The sequence below is a fragment of the Aythya marila genome, assembly GCF_965140915.1.
Source record: "Aythya marila genome assembly, chromosome: 3".
NCBI lineage: Eukaryota > Metazoa > Chordata > Aves > Anseriformes > Anatidae > Aythya > Aythya marila.
In genome coordinates this window covers 9,446,788-9,463,280 of record NC_139044.1, presented here as the reverse complement: position 1 = coordinate 9,463,280, position 16,493 = coordinate 9,446,788, and the positions used below count along the sequence as shown (strand labels likewise).

Below are 16,493 nucleotides of genomic sequence, written 5' to 3'. Positions count from 1 at the left end.
AGATTTTAGGATCGGATTTTCTGAATGAAAAAAAAAAAAAGTCAGTTAGACATAAATGATAAATGTGGCAAAGCATTTCCCCAAACCCAAGGCAGAGCATTCATCTCTGTGGCAAATAGTTCTGCTGTAATTACTGATTCATAAGCCTTTGAAAAGGAAAGATACTCATGAGTTTAGGAGCTAAGTATTTTAACTAGATCGATCTGTATATCAGCTTACTGCTTTTACAATAATCTGAGAGTTGGGAAACTTTGCTTCTGTTTTGCAAGTAGGGGTGATTAATTTAGTGGTTGCACAGAAGTAAACGACTCATTCATTTTTGATTCAAATAATAGTTACGGCTTAAGTTCTGTTAAACAATGAAATAAAGTTTTCTGTAATCATTCCCGTTTTTCATAAGTGAGAAAACACATAAAACCAAGCATTATCTTCCTCTCTGGGGAGTTAGGCAGTTTTCAGAAGAGCTGGGATTCTCTTTCCCCATTTTTTCACATGCTTTTTGTTAATTCTTGCTGTAGGTTTAAATTATTAATTTACTAATGCCTAATAGTGACCATTAAGCTTTAAAATGTTAATACATTTTCTTTTTACATCTGCTTTGTTAAAAAAAAAAAAAAAAGGAAGAAATATGAATAGCTGCCTGTGAGAAGGACAACTAGTTTCTTGAAGGGAGGATTTATCTAATTATACATAAACATTTATTCCATGCTCATCACCATAGTAACTGAGGCCTCAAGTCAGTGTGCTTTACTGAGCAGGGTTGCAAATACTGTCGTGAGCCAAGGCCTGAACTTCTGTATGAAAGTGCAGTTCCTCAGCTGGTTGAGGCACAGCTAGTTCCTGCTATGCATTCTTGACCTCTTCCTTGTGCCAGTGTTTGTACTCCTGTGGCTGCAAAAGCGGTGGGATCAGGCAGCCAACGGGACTGCAAAATAACCTCTCCAAAAATCAGCGCGTGCCGAACCAGCTTTCTGCTCTGGCCGGCCACACGGTTGCCTGAGCACTTGTGAGGCAGCGGGAAGGGACAAGAGCAAACAATTGTGAGAAGTGTGGGGAGAGACGGTGTCTTTCCCCGACGGCTACAAGTTAAGCTGATTATGAAGCTGCTGCTAGAGCTGCTTGTTTGGGGCCTGATGACGAGGTAGCTGAAATCATTGGAAAACAGGTATTGGCTTGGGAGTTCAGTTAGTCGGAGTGAGGAAGTGATCTAAACCCTATTCGTTTTGAAGTGTTTTTGTGACTTCAGCAACACGTTCCTGAGCCAAGCATATCTTCTGCCTATATTGAAACGGTGCCTTGAGAAAGGAAAATGTTAAAGGGATGGAAATTCAAAGTCTCACATGCTGACTTGTCTTGTGGTAATCTTTGAAAAGTGGCCGCACAATTTTAACAGGATGTTTGCTTCAGGAGGTAGATTCTGCTCTGCTACAATCAACTTTATTTTCTTTTTTATCTTTATATCTGTACCTAAACAATTGCTTTGAGGAAAGCCTCATCTTTTCACTGTAGCTTTCTTGGTAACAGCAGCAGAGGCAGTGTCTAGTTATTTCTGTAGCTTATTTGTAAATAAATCTCAGGTGTATTATTTTTTTTTGCCACTCTGCCTTATAAAACATTGCGGTTGAATATGTTTTAGAACTACACTGTATTGAACAGAACTTTACAGACCAAGCCTTTAAAACATATTTATCCTAGAAACTTGGTGAGGGCTTTTATTTTTTATTTGCTACATTAACCAGGCCTTCATTTGGAGCCTTGGAAATCATGCTGCCATTTTATTTCCCCGCACACTTCAGCTCACTTCACCATCCAAGGTCCTGATCCCGTGGAAAGTTGCACACTCGCTTAACAATGTATGTTTCAAGTGCTACTGCTGATTTATTGCTCTTCGTGCGCTGCTGGCTGATTTGAGGACAGTCAGGTATTAGACTATCTAAGTGACTTGTGCAGTATCTGCAAAAAGATAAATGATTTGCAGGTGTAACACAGCACTACAGTTAATCATGCTAGCAAACCACAGTGTGAAATGTGATCTTGTATAGCCATTTATAGTCCGAGTTTTTAAGAGCTGTAACTCTGCTTTTGGCTTGGTTAACTTCTGTGGCTGTTGTAGATTACATTTGCAATCACGTTGTTGCCAAACTTCCACTCTAACTTAAGGTCATGTTTACTACTGCGCAACTGCATAGTGAAGAGTTGCAGTAAAAGCAAAATAAACTTTAAGACTCTTGACAAAGCAGCTTAGTGTCACTCTATGAGAGCCTGATAGCTAGTGGATGTTGGGCAGAAACTCAACTGACTGTAGACCAAAGCAGAATGTTGTTGGCAGCAGTTAAATTTTACTGCTTCATTATAGCTGATGTGTCCTTGACTGCGGCTCTAATAAAAACATTTTGTGCATGTTTTGAGTACTGTTTAAAAGAGAACACAGATATAAGAAAACAGGAGTCCACAGCTCTCCATATGTGGTGTTAGAACTGTGCAAGGTTTTCATCTCATAGCCAGACTGAGTGATCTGGTAGCCTCCTAGAAGATCTCTGCACTTTAAATTTCTGGCACCGCTGATGAAAAGAATGCAGTTGTTGGAACATTTGAGTTCCTGTTACTCTTCCAGGGAATAGATGCAAAGGCTAAATGTCTTTCTCCCAGATGAGGGTTAGGGTATGTTAGCAGTGAGCTGCAATGGAGCTTACATTATGACTATAATAACTGTTGCGGATTAGACATCCACACCCACACGCTCCTTTTTGGTTAAAGTTTTATACATAAAACTCAAATAGTTACTGGCATTAATTACAGCCAAGATGTATCTAAAAGAGGAAAAAAAAAAAAAAAAAGGAAAACAAACAAACAAAAAAGGCAGAGAAGGAATATCACAGCCACTGCCATTTTGAGAAGCCTTTTTTAGCTGACTATAATGAATGAGGTGTACGCGATGATGGTGTGTATGCCCTTCCAATAAACCTGAACGTGTTAGTCAATTTCAGCTGCATTTGACAGGTTTTTTTTGGAGATAAAATTCTCCAAAATACTAAGTTCTAAGCAACTGTGTGAAAACAGGCTGCAGAGCAGAGGAGACGTGTTTTTTTTTATTATTATTATCCCCAGTTAGGGGAGGAATGATGTAAACCTTGTTTTTATTAGACAGCAAAAAAAATTAGAGAAGCAAGACCTTAATGTCCCCCTTGTAAGAAAATCTTCAGCTGGAGATCTCAACATTGTAATGACCAGTCAAACAAGTATGGGCCAGTAGTGTATGGGGAAACCAAACTTCCTTGTTTCCTGTACTGTGGACAGACTTTTTTTTTCCAGTTTTTAGTTCCTTAAAAGCTGAGAGAACTGGTATTTGGGGGGGATTATTGTGCCAGCTTTTTGGTGTGTTGCAAATAAACATGTAAGAGCTCACAAAACTATAGCAGAATTGCAGATATAATAGGATTTCTGGCCTGACTCAGTATGGTTTATGTACTGTCAAATCCCAGTGAACCCAACAGAGTCTGAAACCATTTATCACAACTGGACTGAGCCCTTTCTTCCACAGCAAATTACTTTCACTTATCTATTTTTTAGTATTATTTTCCAGTATAGGAAGGTTAGACAAGGTTAAAGCTGTTTTAGTAACTCCAGTCCTCATGTGTATCAGGGAAGGACTAAACTACTAAAAAGGAATCAATTTTGGTTCTTCTGTTTTAATACGTTTCAAATCTCAGGAAAGATTCCCACGTGCTTTCTAAATATCTTTAATATCAGCATCTTTGGGGAAATTTTTAATGTTTAGTTCCCTATGCTTCTACTTTAATGCAGACATGTTTGCAGGCTCCTGCTCTTATTTAATTGTTGTGTTCAATGTATGGAAAGTAAGAACAGTTTTGTCTTCATTGATGCTTCACAGATGCAAATTATTTAGAAATGGCAGCTCATTACAGAGAATGTTGCATATGCTTTCTTTCACCAGGCAGAGCAAATACGTTAAATAAAGCTGTTCTGGCTCGTAAAAAAATGTAATAGGATCGAATGCCTTCTGTAAAGCTTCATACATGTTATGGTGATGTCCAAGCATCATGTGAGTATTTTGTGTTCTATACATGAGCTCCCAAATTCATGCATTGACTGCAGCTCCTGGGTGGCAGGCACTGTAGTTGCCCAAGTTCAAGTTTCACAATCGGACACCAGTCTAAGTCCTGGGAGCTGTGATTTGTGCAGAAACTGGAGCAGGAAAGCCTTGATCACCATTCTGTTTCACCGTGCTTGCTTTCAGCACTTAGAGTGCAAGGCAGGAGTTAAATCATGCCCTCTGGAGACTGCAGTTGGATTCTCCAGTCACGTCCCTTTGCTTTAATTAAAATTGCGGTATGCCTCCTATGCAGGAGTAGCACAAAAAGGAACCATATTGGGATAAAAGATCTGGTTGTCATTATTGTTCAGAGTTTAGTAGATATGTAGCTTACAGGGACCGTACTCTGCCATTTGTTTTTGCTAACTTGTAATGAGGGAACGGGTTGAGGGCCATGAGAACCTTAGAGGGCCAAATGGTTATTTTAACATTTCATCTTGTTAGAAAGCAATACTTAGAAGGGAAAAAAGTATTTCTCTTCATGCTCTTGATGTTTATCAGTCTAATGCCTATGAACCATGTTAATTTTACAAGAATGATACAGAGATAAGTCTACAGTATTATTTAAAGTACAATCCTAATTACAAAATGCTTCTTTGAGAGAAATAGCTCTTTAGACCAAAACAGTTTTTGTAAAAAAAAAAAAATCTGTTATAAGAATGTCCAACTGCTTGATCAAACAAGTTAAGCAATCAATATTTTGGTTAACTTTTTAAAGTATTTCATTTCTGCTAACTGTACTTGAAAATGAAAAGGTTTCAGTTGGCATGTGTTTTGCTAAACTTTATTTGAAAAATAACTCATTTTTTTTTCAGATATCTTTAATATTGGGAAACACTTCAAATAACAGGGGAAAACTGCTCTCTTTTTGGAACTGGGACTCCTCTGATTCTTACATCTCCTCATGTCCCTTTTTCTTTCAAGTCAATTAAAACAGATGGGTGCTTAGCAACTCTGAAATTCAGGCTATATATCTAAGTATCTAGCTTTGGCCAAAACATTTTGGATCACTTTAAGAGTGATTACTAATATTGGAGTCAACCCAAGTAAGTCCTGTTTACTAGGCTCAAGTTGTAATTGCCCACCTTGTACTCTGTCATTTGCCTGTTTATCTTAGAGTAAAATCTACACCAGTGTTTTGTGTTTCTCAGTTGCAGTTTCAAGTTGTAAGAGAATGATTCTTCTCAGGACCTTTAAAAGATCCATCATTTCTCTTTAAAATGTGGAGGGGAAAAAAAACAGGAATCATGAACGGGTGAAAATATGGATGCTGTCTTTGTTAGCTGCAGGTCCTGCTGAGCAATTTGATATCAGGTTCACTTTAAGTTCTCATATTCAAGATGTGTCAAATGAATGCTGAAAATGCAATGTTCCTCAGTAAGGATTTTTACTTGATGTAAAGAAAAGAATTACCCTTCTAAGATCATGTCTGTGTTCCAAAATGTACTGCTGAGGATGCTTTTTTACTTGGTTTCTATGTTCAGGCTTTATCAGTATTCACACTGAACTTTCACGAGGTTCTCTGGACAATTGATTTTACGAAACATCAGTAACAAGTAATTATGGTGGAAAAAAAATTGGACAACCAGAGTAGCTTTACACAGCTGTCCCTTTTCCCTCTGGGACTTATTAAGTGTTATACAAACAAGACTCTCTTTGATTGCGTTAGCTTGTACTGGGACTCGCAGTCTTTTCTCAAACTATGCTCTCTAGCCTGTGTTGTTTCATTATTAATAATCTGTTAGCAGTTTACTTTCACCATATAGCACGATAATTTTGCAGGGTTAATCACCTGTGAGCAGGGAAAGTTTTGTTCTGAAAAATTACCCTGAGCAGAGTGTGTGTGATCTGGGGGTCTGCAGATTGGATGTATTTTTTCGAGAAATGTTAGATAGGGCTTTGATAAAGAAGTACAATCAACATTAGGTTATCAAACCAGAAGTGTTTTCTGAGTTAACACCTAACCTTGTGTTTAGTTGACTGCTGCCTGTGGCTGAATCTGTCTTTGCTGGTGTTGTTTATGCATGAGCCAAAACCCAGCACCCATGGTCATAGCATAGTTGGTTTTGAAGTAACAGCAAGTACTGGAGGCAGTGAAGACCTGCAATATTTGGGGGTGTTATTACTTTACGTGCCTGGAGGAGAGAGTTGTGAGCAGCAGGTGCTATTTTTTGTGTGCCTAGTCATAAATCAAGATGGTGAGACCTTTGGAGCAGAAGATGCATTTCACCTAATCCTTCCCACCGCATTTGGCTCCACGGTGCTTTGATCTGTGATTAGATCTGTGCGTATAGATCTGTATATATAGAACTGTATAAATAGCAGTTAGTTATTCATGGCAGAACCATTTCTTCAAACACATACAAAACTGGGAGCTAGGCGACTAGGTTACCTCTAGTTTATAACGTGATCCGAGTGCACAGCCTCATGACACATTCTTAAACACAGAAGCTGGTGCCCAGGCTTATTGCCTATCTCATGCAAAATATGTTTACTCTGATATTTTGAAATTAGTACTGCAACAGGCCTCAAGGGCTCATTGTCCCCTTGGTGTGCTTATGTTATTCCCACTGCTGACAGTGGGAATTAGCTATACACAAGAGGAGGAGGATATACCCACAGTTCTGTAACTTAGACAGCAGGGAATATGAAATTCTCTAGCTACTAGATGATGAGATCAGCACAGCTTAAGCATTGCTCCCTGTTGGCTTGTCACCTGTGATTTTCGTGATTTTTTTTTTCTTTTTCGCTAAGGAAACAGTAGTGGAAGCAGCAACTGTGAAACCCGATGATAGCACAGTGCTACCTTGATAGAAACTGCAGCTCAGTGCTCCAAATCAAGTGAGAGACAATTCGGAGCAGTGGAAGTGAGCCATTTATCTAGAGAAAAACTGCCTTTGAGGTTAACTCTAGTGAAATCTGAATGTCACTTGAGGTTGGATTAGTAAGTGGATTTCCAGAGAGGGGATTGGTTTTGCTTGTTTCCTTTAAAAAATATTTTCAAATTTGGTTCAGAAATTTCAGTTATTAGGCCAAATGTCTTCTGAAGATGCTATGTTCTTTGTATTACTGGGACTTACTGTTCCTCCTAAAGTGCACTGTCTGGTCAGCTGATAGCTTCAGTTGTTGTGTGTCAAGCTTGAGTCATTTGTCTGGACATAAATGGTGCCGCTGGACTTGAAATTCTCAGGTTTTTCTGCCCTATGTATTCTCTGCTTTTTCTGTATTAGGGAGAGGGTGATGGGGAGTGCTAATAGTGTGACATAACACAGGGATCCAAGAAAGGGTTTAGCTCAGAAATGCTTGATCTTTGGTTTTCTGTGGTTTTTTTTTTTTTTTTTTTTTTTTTCTTTTTTCTTTTTTTCTTTTGAATCTGCTTTGCTAATCCTGCGTGGAAGCTGTCAGGCGTGGGGCCCTCCAGAGCTGTTTAGAGCTCCTACACATTTCCAAAATGAGAACTGCAAAAGAGCTCGTCATCTTTGCAAGAGAGAAGCTCCCTCCTGTGGATGAGAGGAACCTCTGCACTGGTTAGGAGCAGCGTTACGGCCTAATACCGTGATTTTAAATTATCAGGGCGAAAAAAAGGGGCACAATCTCTGTTGGTGTTTGCAGATGCTGGAATTCAGAATCCCGTTCCCTCTTATTTTTTCCCCAAAGCAAGTCCTTCAAGTTTTGTGTGAGCTTCTTTCTAAAAATGTTTATCAGTTATAGCTGGTTGCGTGTAGGCAGATCTGACTACTTTAAATGACATCTTGCAGCCACAGTGGAATCTTTAGTGTTAAAGCAGTAATGCTTATATCAAATTTTATGTATAAATACAAATTTATATTTTACATGCATACAAAAACCTCAGTATTTCTGAAACATCTGTGAATTCCAGTTCACAGAACTTGTGTTTTGTGGGTTTTAAGTTCTTTTTATTTTTCCCTTTCCGAAGTGAGATAATCTGTTCTGTGTATCCCAAAAATCTGTACCAAAGAGATTTTGGTTCTTGCTGCAATTGGGAGTCCTTGGTAGAAGACTCTGAGCTCCAAGCCCTATCTGACTTACAAAATACAGCTGCGCAGCAAGCATAAAGATGAACTTGTGATGGAGGAGCTGGAACTAGAATTCATCTTGATATCAAATTTCTGTTAGACCCAGTATTTTACCTTTGAGATGAGTAGGATTCATGCCTGTGATCTGAAGGTAGAAGGTTCTAACTCATTAGCAAAACCCTGAGGCATTTGCTTCCATAAATGCTAATGTTATTCCCCTGAGAATGAAGCACTTTGGAGGGGGTGGGGAGCGACAGATCATTTAGCATTGCAGTGGAGGTTTACATTTATCATCTCAGTTTCATTGGCAGGTAGATGACTGAGACAGCACAGAGTGCTGATCCACTGCAAAAAAAAAAAGGCTGCTGTCCTGAGATTGGGTATTGGGAGCCTGCTGACCAGCAGAATGATAAATTAGGATTTTGTTCACAGATAGCTGGGTTACAGCTCATGGTACGTAGCTTTTAGGACATCACAGGCTTCTGTCATGTTTTTGTTTTTTTTTTCAACATATAATGGTGAAGTGAGGCTTGGTCCTGTCTGTAGAAATTTCTGGTGCATCTGCACATTTTGAGACAGTTTGGAGTTACCTGTGCAGTGGGGGATAGTAGCTCTTGTAAGAAACTAGTATCCTCCTTTATAAGAACTGTGAATGATGAGTAATTGGATGAGTAGTCCCTGTGGTCACGCTTGTCAAGAAATGCATGTGCCTGAACTTGCAGGAAAGCAGAAACTCCTCGTGAGGCTGCACACGAGGACGGCTAAAATCAGGGTAATGCGGGGTGCTGGGAGAAGTGCCAGGGACGAGGCTCAGTACTGCGTGAGCTCGCTGGACCTCCATCCAGATGTGATCCACGGCTGTGTCACGGAGCACTGCTGCTCCTCAGGTGTCCATTTGAATCCAAAGAAACTCAGCAGTAGCAAAGTAGCTCCTTCTGCACGTAGGTGCTTGTATTAGCTCCTGCAGGATCACAGGGTGTTTGAGTGGGCGGGGAGGTGGTCGATGCAGTCAGGAGTGGGATTAGGAGATTTTTGATGTGCTTTACACCTTACAGACAATTCCTGCATCCTTGGAGTTCCATCGTGGTAGATATTTCCTCTTAGTACCACCATCTAGCGGTATCCTGCTGTATTTTTTTTTTATTGCTGCTTTTTTCCTCTGGCAATTCTCGCCTGGCTTCTTAAACTGAAGCTTGTGTTGAGAACACTTTGTCCTGCTCTTCCTCCTCCGCAGCCCTCCACTCACAACATTCAATGTTTTTCATGAAAATGGAAAGAAAGGCTGAGATACCACACTGAGTTGCTTTGAGTTTTATGAAGTTACTTCTCTGAAGACAGTACAGTGGTTGAAACATTTATCCATGATGCCAGAAGGGCTGCAGTATGAGTCAAACCATAAAATTAAAACACAAGAGAATCCACATGAGACGGACAAGAAATTAGATTGCATAAGTTCCACAATTCATTCTGATATATTACTGAGAACAAAAGTAAAGTCAAATTTTTTTTTGCTATGTTTTTAGTATTCACATGGCACTGATTTCTGTAAAGCAACTGTGAGCTGGAAGAACACTGATTCAAATCCCTAAATCCTCAGCAGTTAATTTTCTTTTACTGGAGCTGTGGGATTTGAAATAATGATTAAAAATACAGGGGAGAAAGCATAACCAGAGCTGGGAGTTTATTCTTAGCTGTAATGACTAATAATTTGCAACTGCTCACACCAAATGAAGTCTTGTTTGAAAATGTGTGTATTGTGGATGAAACAATGTTACAGAGAAATGTTCTGCTATTTTACATTGATTACTTAAAGCGTTGGTTTGGACTGCTTGATGTAGATTGCAATAAAACCTTGTCCGTCCTCCAGGAATTCTGCATCAAAGGGGCTACACAGCAGGTAACTCATAACTGGCCTGAGATACGATAGTCAGCTTACTTTTTTCACAGCTTCCATTGCGTCACTTAATTCTTCATGTCTATGATTTGTGTTAAAAGCCCAGCAGGTAAAAAAAAAAAAAAAAAAAAGGAAATTGGCTAAAACTGTTTCCAGCTTTTTTTCTCCTGGCTCTCTTGTGTCAAGTAAAATGTTCAGTAAAACAAGCTTGAATCTCGTAGAGTGGGAGGTGTTTGCGTGGAGCTTGTAAAGAGCGCATAAAGGAGAAAGGTTTCCTTTCCAGCAAGACACTTGAATTTGTTGTTAACTTGTTTTTTGGCCCTTAATTTGTAAACGTCTTCAGAATTAGGGCTAATGTTCAGCACATCAAAACACTTCTTTACCTGTGCTTGTGTGTGACCTGCATATCAGTATGTAAGTTCTTGCCATTTTTCTCTCCAGGTGAAAACTGTTTTGCTGGGTGTATGGAAAAAGAGAAAATCAGGTGGCTATTTAAGTATTTGCTCTGTTTGACCATATGTTCAAGGTTTGTAGCTTGAAGAAATTAAGTTAAAAAATAAAAGAAAATGAATATAGTCTTCAGAACAAGCAAATGAGAATAGTGATGTTGATTAGTCTCCGAATTATCCTGGGCTACCTCACATTGCCTCCACTTCGTTTCTGTAGGGAGAGTGATGTAAAAAGGTGTTTCTGTGATCCTTGGACTTGCTTTAGTTGACATCACTGGCCAGAAGAGGTTGACCTGCTTAGGCAACGTTGGTGTCTCATGTGACAAGAGCATAACAGTCTGGATCCTGGTGGGGTTACAGGATTTCTCACTGTCAGGACCATTAGAAGCCATAACCTAAGCCTCATCCTGGGATCTAATGAAGGTGGGAAGAATTCCCCTCATGTTGTAATGTCAAAGACCTAGGCTGCTACCCTCTGTACAATGCCTTCTGCAGGACTAGCCACTTTGATTTTAGGACTCCAGTTTCTAGATTGTTCACAGCCAAGTGTAGGTTGTGTGAAGTATTTGTCAGAAGGTGGGCTGCAAAATAGTTTAGATTTCTCCTTTATTTGGAGCCAGAGATGTAAAAACAGGTAGTGGGAGCAAACCAGGGAGAATCTGTGCCTTTTCTCCAGTACAAGGTTATTCTCTTCATAGTCTGTTCCGGAGAATCATCACAGCAGGGAAGAAGGTTGTGGTGGTAACATGGCAAATGTCTAGGTTTTGGTGTTCTGATGAGAATAAGGCTGGATGAGGTAGTTGCAAAGAGGTAAGCCAGGCCATGATATAATACAGATGAACGTTGTGCTCTATCCAGACTTCCTTATAGCAAGTCCCTCAGTCTTGTTGTACACACAACAGTTTTCCCTTTTTGTGGGAAAACAGGCTGCAGGAGCTGGAGGAAGGGAGCACGTCCAGACTTTACCCTGGTGTTGAATTTGGGTTCAGCCACGCCACAGGAGTTGTACCCTAACCCAGGAGTTTTACACGCTCCCCAGTTTCCTTAGCTGCTTCTTCTCTTGGTTGTAGCCGTGCCTCACGGGAAGCTCAAAGGCTGCAGCGGGGCTGCGTGAACCAGAGCAGAAAGTGGCAGAAAGCTGGAGCACGGCACCCAGCCTGTCTGTGCTGTGCCAGCCTCACATGACACTCGTGCTCTGCGTACTTCCCGGTATTGCTGAGTGGTGCTGCCCCACAGGGTGTCGATGCACTCATTGCTATGCCCTTACATGCCTCTGTGGGGGATGTACAAGGGCTCCCTTGCCCAACCCAAAATATGGAATATGGTGCTTCTTCACCCACCCCTCCAGATTATTCTAGTACAAGCCACTGAATGACTGGGGACCTTACAAGTTTCATAAATAGCTCCTTTCTGCAGAGCCTTCAAGGCAAATATGAGTAATAGATTGAACAGCAAATGGTAAGAGAAGAAAGCCTTCTCTCCCTTTTTCCTTTCTCTCCCCTTCCCCTCCCTTCTCTCTGTCCCCCTTACAGATAAAAGACAGACAGAACATTAGAGGGAGGTGAGTAAATTATGACAGTATTTACTAGCAACTACTGACTGCCTGGAGAACACTGTGGTGAGATGGGAGAAGTTACTCAGATCGACAAGAAATCAGTGGTGTAAGTGATTGACATTGAGCTTAGCAAGCCAGAAGCTTACAGCTAGTTACTGGTGAAAGATGTGGGGAATTCTGAAGATTTCTGAGGTTAGCTGCAGTCCTAGCAGAATCTGGGAGGAGTATTAGAGGGGACTGAGATGGAGTCTACCAAAAGAATTTTCTTCTGGTTCTCTGACATTGTTATATTTTATACGAAGCCTCCTCATGAGTGTGCCCCAACTGTCTGGGGATTTACTAGAAGCAACATCTCAGTGTCTTTGTGCTCTGGGTCTCTCTCTCTCTCTCTCTCTCTCTCTCTCTCTCTGTTTCTGTAGTATCATGACTCCAAGTTCATGCCCCTCCACTGTTTTCCCTTTGGACATCTGGACAGAAGCTGATTTCTAAGATAAGGCACGATCACACATGGATTTGTGCAATGGAGTGCATGGCAAGAATGTGTACGTACCCATCCTACATGTGTTTTTCCAGACTGAAAGCCACAGGAGGACTGATGGAGGGGCTAATACTCGCTCTTTGCTGTGCTGTTCAGATCGTATGTCAGTCCTGGAGCTAAGCATATTCCAGTGCTCCTCCTTTGCTGGCTTATTTGTGCCTGAGTGCCTCTGTTTCTGGCATCGCAGGGCTCAGCTGGCAAGCCTAATGAAAGTTCTCAAAGTTATTTTTCTCAACTTCTCATTTTTATGGGAAGTTTGTGGAAAAAGATGCTTGGTTCATTTTTACTTATAAGACTTTATTTTTAAAGCAAGTAAGAATTGATAGCGGTTTTTATTAAAAAACAAAACAAAACCAAACCTGCAAGAAGTAGTTTTTCAGCTCTGCTAGGTCATTATGTAACTGATTTTTGTGCCAGAATGCAAGCACAAAGTGTTAGTTGGTCCCTTGAGGAAAATAAAGATTTTATAAGATAGGGCAAATGATCTGTAGAGGAAATCTTTTCATGGTATTTAAACAACCCCCTTGGAACTATTTCCTCAATGGATTGTATTTCATTTGTATTAAGATGGTTAGGTCTCAGTTCTTACAGTTCTATTTTAAGCAAGGCCAGTATTAATCCACATTTTAGCCTATTGGGACAAATTTGTCCCTTGTGTTAACTCCATTCCTTATGGGGAGCTCTGTACCTGGAGTGAATTTGGCACCTTTTCTTGGCTTCTTAACCATCTACCTCAAGAGTAGCAAAGTTGAGTGTAAGCGTTGTGCCTTTGAAAAGAAATACTTACATATGACTGTTGCATTGTGCTGATAGACAAAACATTGCCAGCCTCTTGAACATGGTTCAGTCTGCACCAGAACTGATAGACTCATGAAGCCATTTCTTCATTTTAGTGCCATTAAATCTTTGCAGTGCAGGCGCATAGTTGCCGTACAGAACTGGGACGACTGCAGTTTTGTTTTCACACAGTGGTACTCTCTGCATTATTTTCTCAGCTTGCTTATCGTGTAGTATTTAGGCAGAGAGATGTCTCTGAAGCTAGAAGTAAAAATCATACAGATCATTAGAAAAGGGGACACAACAACAACCAAACAATCCCCACCAACTGGACATAGGATTGGCCAAGGCTTGTTTTCTACAAAAAGACCCTGGAATTTGGAAGTACCTTAGGTTACTTGATTGGCCTAGCAACATAGACTGAGTGGAAGATTGCCATCAGAGTCGATATAGTGTATGTTCTGATATTGTAGAATCATACTGCCATTTCTCTGCAGACAAAGCCCTCTGGGGTTCAAATTAAACTCATAATGTTTTGTTTCCAGCTTCTGAGAACATCTCGTCCCTTTATGCCACAGTTTAATGTAGGTATTATCACAGGCATTATCACAGTCCCTTCCTGACAGCAGAACGGCACCTGACCTTGCAGTTAGTGTGGGGAGAATTGGCAGAAGGTCCATCTCACCTCCAGCACTGTCACACGGTTCTTACTTGTGCTGTCTTCACTACCATCATCTGATAGCTTGTTTTTGCTTCTCTCTGAATGGTTCAAAGGCTGCAGAATTTACCCAGTGGGGGCACTGGATTGTTCCTTACTATTTGGGATAAAGGCAGTAGCAGTGTTTGTTTTCAGTGGGGGAGAAACAAAGTGCAGCAGGAGAACTTGCAGAAGTTTCCAGCTCCTCACTTGTGTGTATCTTATTATACAGAGGAGGTCAGGGAGCGTGAGAGTGCTGTGGTGTGTAGCTGTCTGAGCTCTCCAGCACTGTAATGGCAGGTGCTACAGGACTTCCACCACTAACCATCAGCAGTGCTTTCTGTAGTCTAGCTTCCCTTCATTTTTCTGGTAGCTGAGCATTTTCTTCCTATTCTACAGCAGGAATATGGTCTGTGAATTTCTTTGCCATGAAGAGGCAGAGAAGGTTATATGTAACCTATAAGGTCACTTACATCATTCATGGGATTATTCTTTGTGAATGAACAGAAATAATCTGTGTCCATCACTGAGAGAAATAATCAAAAAATTTGGGGTAGGTGCAGAGAAGGCAATGCGGAGAGAGTTGGCGTGGTTCTTTCTGTGTTGGTGCAGCCTTGCCTTCCTGAGGCCAAAAGCCAGGTCTCACGGGGATTTGAAGCCTTAACTGCTGGCCTCAGGAAGAGAAGAAGAGGAAGCAGTCCAAAGAACGCTGGTGAAAGCTGCCAAGCATGCAGCATGCAGCCTGTGGGCAGGAGTGGCCATCTTCCCTAGCTCAAGACTAGGATTAGCTGCCCGGCACAAATTTCCCAGTCATTGCTTGTGAGCTTTGTCGAAATAAGGGAAAACATCAATGCTCTAGGACTCGTTACACTACTGCTTTGTGCTTCAGGGTTGGCACACTTATAGGGCAATGTTTTGATTTCTGAAAGCCACGGCACTTACTTCAAACCTCAGAAAAAGATTAGCATTGACAACAGTGCCATGCTCTTATTCTTATGTGGAGGCTCCAGAAAAATGGAACTGTTCAAAATAGCACATACCTCAAAGTTTTACATAGCAAATCAGCCAGCTGCTCTTAAAGAAATGGAAACCAGTTTCTGCTGGCACGTGAAAACCTTGCGTTAAAAAACTTACAGCTTCATTGTACAGCGGTTTTGTTCACATCTTCTACAGGAAGAATGTCACAAATGAGGCTTTCTGAAGCTGAAGCCAGTGAGACCTCACTGGCTTGATCAGTAATGCTTGGAGACTTCGGCAGTATTATTTTTTTCAGCTATAGTAAGATGGTAGGAGATATCCAAAGCCTGTAGTAATTGTGCTAAACAAAAAGCAATGCACAGACTCTTCTGATTTCATGTAAGCCCTATGCCAGACTACAACCATAATAATCATGACTAATAACTTGCTCTTGGATCCTTTTACTCAGCTGTCTGAAAGTGCTAACAGCTACCTAAATATAGATGAAAAAGTAACTCTGGAAGGTTCAATATATTCATTTCAATCTTTCTTATGAAAATGAAAGCTGGAAACTTTCATGGGAACACAAGGGACAAAAGAGAAAAATCTGTAAGGCTTTCATGTAGAAAACCTTCAGGTATCAGTGCTTTGTGGTTTCAGCTGGATTGACACATTGTCAGCATTTTCTGACAGTGTGTTGGATAATGATAAAAACTATCTTTAAGCTTAGTATATTGTGTCCTGTTCTGAATTTTGGAGTTCTCTCAAGAAATGGAAATACTAATTAGAAAAAGGTGTGTAAAGAACAAACTTGTCTGGGGATTAAATGCTGCTGATTAAATAATGCATCAAACTGTCACAGTGACAGTTACTTGAGTTGATTACCCACAAGCTTTATGAGATTACCCACAAGCTTTATGAACGTTTACCAGAGCTGTCCTGAATGTAAGATATTTCAGAAGATTACTTGGAAGGAGATGCTTTTTAAAGACATGGGTCTCCTTTACTAGGAGCAAATGTTTGTTGAGGAAGGGGAAGTTTGTGGGACTGTGTTCCTTTACACGTGGGGAGTATCAGTGCTGTTGTCCTTAGCAGTATAAATAAACAACAAATACCCCACAAATAATCTTTTTATTAGGCAGGAATAATGCGAGGCTATCAAGCCACATTCCTTCACCCTTAAAAATCATGCAGGGGAGGAGGAAGTAACAGCTGATAAAAGTTATTTACCTTTTTTAATATAGCTGTTAAGCAGACTACTTCCCCCCACTTCTCCCCGCCCTTTTCTTTTTTTTTTTTTTAATTATTTTATTTTAATCACTGCCACTGTCTCTAAAAGGGGGGCTTCAGTCCTGGACAGCAATGTTCAGTTTCAGGGTGCAGAGTCTGCAGGACACGGTTGGTCTGAGTGCTCTCTCCTTCCTTTTAAAAGCAGCTCCATCTGCCCTCCTTCTTGACCACCCTCTGCACTGAAT

The 16,493-nt window shown here is 40.7% G+C and overlaps 1 protein-coding gene across 2 annotated transcripts in view; it reads left to right on the top strand.

Moving 5' to 3' along the window:
* Positions 1-947: 947 nt before the first annotated feature.
* The window catches only part of PLEK (pleckstrin), a 46,255-nt gene continuing 30,709 nt past the window's right edge, over positions 948-16,493 (top strand). For both annotated transcript variants that reach the window (XM_082757736.1, XM_082757735.1), the window contains exon 1: positions 948-1,165. The gene's annotated coding sequence lies outside the window, so the exon portion shown is untranslated. The remainder of the gene's footprint in view (positions 1,166-16,493) is intronic.